This window comes from Zeus faber, assembly GCF_960531495.2.
Source record: "Zeus faber genome assembly, chromosome: 4".
Classification (NCBI taxonomy): Eukaryota; Metazoa; Chordata; class Actinopteri; order Zeiformes; family Zeidae; genus Zeus; species Zeus faber.
Genome location: NC_137191.1, coordinates 25778865 through 25784072, shown reverse-complemented (window position 1 = coordinate 25784072; position 5208 = coordinate 25778865). Strand labels below are relative to the sequence as shown.

The following is a 5208-nucleotide window of genomic DNA, read 5'->3' as shown; positions in this document are numbered from 1 at the left end:
GAACCTTTTTTTTTCCTCCCTTCTGCCCTAATCCCACAACGCAATCCTTCTCCCATACAGGGAGCTTTTTAAGGACTCGTTGCCCACATAATGATGGCTCTTAAAGCAGCGTGCTATCAGAGCCACTGCGGTCGCATCCAGGGGTCGTTAAGGGGTCTGCGGTGAGACGGGGCCTTCATTAGACCGCAGCCCAGCCTAATTGATGCTTACATTCGGGTATTAAGTACACTAACAAATCTTCACCCCCCCCCCCCCCCCCCATTTGGAACATACTATATGGATTTATTTTATTCAATTTTATTTTATTCCACGTTGTGAGTGAGGTCTTCTGTGTAGAGTTTTTCTTCTAACGAAGCTGTTACAAAAAAGACAGAAATTCTCCCATTCATATTTATATATATTTTTTATTATAAGAATTAAAACAGGACAAAATGGTCGTGATGATTTGTATATTCAATATATTGGGAAAAAAACGGTGTCGTGCCTGTGGGGGGGAAAAAACTCCACGATATAGTAATCCACATTATCTATGGAGAAGAATCCACTTTAAACGAAGTCCTATAGTGTCAGGATCAGCACTAAGAGGCCCTAATATGATATGGACCTGGGGATCTATACAATAGTACTGTACAACAAATTACATGCGAACGAGTCTGTAATTTGTGTGTCACGGTGCCTGGAAAACAGACCGCTCGACGTTTCTCTAGTCTCTGAGGAGTTAGGCTCGCCTATGGAAAATACATTCTTAATCGTTCCCGCAACTTTCCTGTTTGAATTAAGGCAAAAAAAAAGATAATAATAATTTAAGTGTGAGATAAAATATGATAACTATTCCGTAATAATTTGGACTGCATATTGGACTACAATTCATTATATTACATTAAGTAGGCCCATTGATATCAAGCATAATATGGGCTGTGTAGACGATAATGTTGATTTTATAACATTGTTTTCTATCAAATTATTTAAATTAGATTTCATTGATACATTTTGGGTGTTTAATTTCGTTTTGAAGTTAAAGGCTGGTATGGATTTTATTTTTTCGTTTTCTCAGTGCAGTTCATTTTGATCCACTCCATTAAGAAAATGCACACACACACTGTTTCCTGCAGCATTTTGATTAATTGTCTTAAATACAAATACAGTGTGTGTGCGTTAAGGCAGCACTATAATTAATTTGCATTGTTGTCGACTTGGACAAATATTTAATCAGATAGGCCTTAACTAAAATTTTGCCGTGCAAGATTTCTAAGAATTTTTATTTCAAATATTTATTTCGATTTTGATCTGTCCAACCAAAATTTCAGTTGTTCTTTTAGTTTCCTATATATTCCTGTATTCCTATTCCTGTATTTTATAGAAATAATAAGGCCTAATCCTAGTGCTTGGTTGATTATGCATTCGTAACAAATCGATGGTGTAATAAAATCTAGGTAATATAATTAGGCCTATTAAAAATTATAATCAAGGCTTATTACATTTCTTTTTTTTAAATATGTATTTTGCTGAGTATATTTTCTGCAGTTAAGCTGCATGGTCAAATTCCAATCAGGCCTCCAGGCATCAAGGACACACCTCACCTGTTCATCAGCACCTGGAAGAATATGTCAAAATTAATATTCATTTCGAGAAACTCATACAGAAAACACCTCTCTTCACCGACAGGATAAAAAAAACATCTCTTCAACGGTTTCTGAATATGTATTAGGATGGGTTTTGACATGTCTGCTCTTGACATTTTCAAAATAGAAAAATCCAATCAACTTGTCACTATTAAATCTTACTAATACAATCATTTTACAGCAGGTTGCTACAGCAACACATTGATAATATATATAGTGAGTGATAATATATATAGTTGTGTATATATATATATATATATATTTACAGTTGTGTATGTATAAAAAAAATATATATATATATTTATAGTTGTGTATGTATATATATATATATATATATATATATATATATACATACAACTATATATTGATACATATATATGTATATATGTATATATGTATATGTATATATGTATATATATGTATGTATATATATGTATATATATGTATATATGTATGTATGTATGTATATATGTATATATATGTATGTATATATATATATATATATATATATATATATATATATATATATATTTATTTATTTATTTATTTATGTATATAAGGTCAAGGTCTAAGGTCATATTCAGCTGTTGCGCATTTTAAGTTAAGGCTTGTTTTCTATGTTGTTGTCTCGGACTACTGTGCAACATGTAGGTGGCCTGTTTTAAAGTCATATAAAACAACAACAACAACAACAACAACAACAACAACAACAACAACAACACAATGGCACTGTTTTTTTTTTCATTATACCTTTGATTTTGCTGAAACAACATTTAAACAAAATCACAGCACAGACACATCGCGGCTGTCGAGCTGCCGAGGCCTTTCTGTGCTGTGATACGCATGCCTCGCCCCAGACCCTCTGTCGTGTCCGTGTAATAATCTGAATTATAGGATGAAATAACAATTTAAATCACAATTGAATTATGCATGAATAATTGATGGCACCAAATGTGTAGGGAGGTCAACACTTAATTATTGATAGGCCATCTTGTTGCTCCTGATGTGCTGCAGGAATGCCGTCGATGGAGGAGTTCCACCAAGAATGGTAGATATCGACACAAGAAAACAAAAATATGGCTTTTCAATAAAATGTAAAAAAAATATGAATTAGAAAAAACATATAGGTCTGTTTTCCATTATTAAAATGGATTGTCACAGCTGCATTCATTGCTGGGCCTGATAATCAAGGCACAAATGAATTCATATAGAAAAATACTAAATACTAAATAATAACAAATAAATAATTGTTATTAATGTATGAGAAAAAAATCGGTTTAATACATCAAAATAATATTCTAAAAATTTGTATTACGTGGATATGAATTCAATTTAATAGTCATTTCTTGGCTATAGGAGGTGCGGGAAAAAGAGAAAAGAGAAGAGAAGAGAGGAAACGCGGATCATCTCTGCTACTTTAGACTGTGGAAAAAACATTTTGATTTCAATGAAATCGTCAAGTTAGCTTTTAGGTGGAACCTGGCGGGGTTAAGTATATGATTCCCTATATGATATCTGGTGGGCCTAAATTGCATTTAACCTAATATTAAAACAAACATCTCCACATAAAATTAAGGGACAATAAAGTGGTCTTCATTCAATCCCTCAGTTCTTATATTAATAGATGTGTGTATCTCACTATCCGGGTCTTCATTGTGTAATAAAAAAGTATAAAAACAACATTTTTACATGCTCGGGTGTGGTACATTTGGTCTAAATCGAAATCCCATATTGCTTTATTTTTATTTAAATGAATACCCAAGTGATAACAATGTGTTGTCAATATACTTAGTACATGTATGTATATGTATATAGTACATGCATCTATTTAGTACATTTATTCACAATGAATATACAATACGTTCTATTAAGTTCAAACCACTTAAGTTGAACTTAGTGTGTTAGAGGATGTACTTAATATGTGCTTAAATATATGAAAAAAATATATAAATATCATGTATTTTTGGTTAATTTTGACGACCAAAATAACACACTTTTAAGAAGCATATTAAAGTACAGCTTAAGTAATGTTCACGTTTCAAAATACTTGTGTACTTACACTCTACTTACAGCGTGTAATGACAATAAATGAGTACATCAAAGTAAATAAGAGGTACCAAAAAATACACTTCAAGCATACTCACACCGAAAAAGCACAAATGGGTAGAAATATACTTTTTACACACATTATATACTAAAAAATATTTACTTTCAGAAGGCAATGGAATTTTTTTTTTTTTGTTTTTCCACTTAGATAAAAAAAAAAATCTTCTCGTGACTATGACGAAGGGCCAATCTGAGAGACAAGAACTTCCGACTTGCCAGATTGAATTATCTAACAATAAACCCATCGAGGCATGTTTATTAGTACACATGAGTAGAATTACACGTTTATCACACTTTATAGACTAACAAATATATACTGTCAATATGGGAAGAAAAAAATATTTTTTTCCACCTGAGTTAAATAATTAAATAAATACAATTAAATAATTTCATCAACGGCCAATCTGAGAGACAACAACTTCCCAGTGGCCAAATTGAACTATTTAAATCAACAGCTCGGACCCACGCAGTCGTGTTTTCTGGCACCGGAGATCTCCGTTCCCAGGGAACACGCTCCCGTCGCGGCCCCCTCCCACCCAACCCCTCAATCTTCCTAATCCTCACCGGCCCGTGATTCAGCCCCGGTCCGCCCGTTAAAGCCCGTCACCCGGCAGCTGCCAGAGCCACGGACGCTCCGCCTGACGCACTATTAATAATTCACCGCCACCACCCTCCGCCTCCACTCCAAACAACTGTCCCGACACTCCAGTGCGTTATTCGTGCGCGTATAAACGGGGGGGGGGGTGTGTCGTGAGATTCTTTTTTTGTCGCGCTCTTGTTTTACTTTGCGGTTGGCGGGTCGCGGTGGAGGGGTTGGTCGGGGTTTGTTGTTGTTTTTTGTTTTTTGGTGGGTTTTTTTTGGGGGGGGGGTGGGGGGGGTGGGGGGGGGGGGGTTCGCCGCAATAACGGAGCGAGCGGAACGGCGCGCCCGCGTCCGTTTGACGCGCCGGCCCCGCGCGGCTTTTGTGCGGCGCGCGTAATCAGGATCCGCGGATCCGAGCGTCTGACAGCAGCGAACACAAGCTGCTCTTTCATCTCGTCAGCTCTGAGGAAGAGGAACCAGGGGAGTCCCCGATACGGCGTGGAACCAGAAGGACACACACACACACACACACACACACACACACACACACACACACACGGAGGCACGCACACACGGAGGCACGCACGCACGCACGCGCGGAGCGAGCGAGCGAGCGAGCGAGAGAGAGAGAGAGAGAGAGAGAGAGAGACGAGGAGAAAAGCGAATCGCAGGGCGCACGGAGAGAGACGCGCGGTTTTTCTATTTTGGACACGCGGGTTTCTGGAGACAGGAGCGGGGCGTTCTGTTGCGGCAGCGCGAAAGACACTATTTGAATCAAGGGAAGAAAAAGCAAGAACTTACTTTGCCATCACACCTCCGTCCGTCGCTTTCTCCTTTGTTTTGAACGTTTTGCACGTTTATTTTTGCGCTGTCCGGTCGGGACGGCCGCTGTTTTCC

At 37.4% G+C, this 5208-nt stretch overlaps 1 long non-coding RNA gene across 1 annotated transcript; it reads right to left on the bottom strand.

The window, feature by feature from the left end:
• Nucleotides 1-440: 440 nt before the first annotated feature.
• LOC307228795 lies at nt 441-5208 on the bottom strand. Its single transcript, XR_013844094.1, has 3 exons — nt 5113-5208; nt 2373-2505; nt 441-1594 (listed from the first exon to the last, which is right to left on the bottom strand). It is a non-coding gene; the product is annotated as an uncharacterized lncRNA (long non-coding RNA).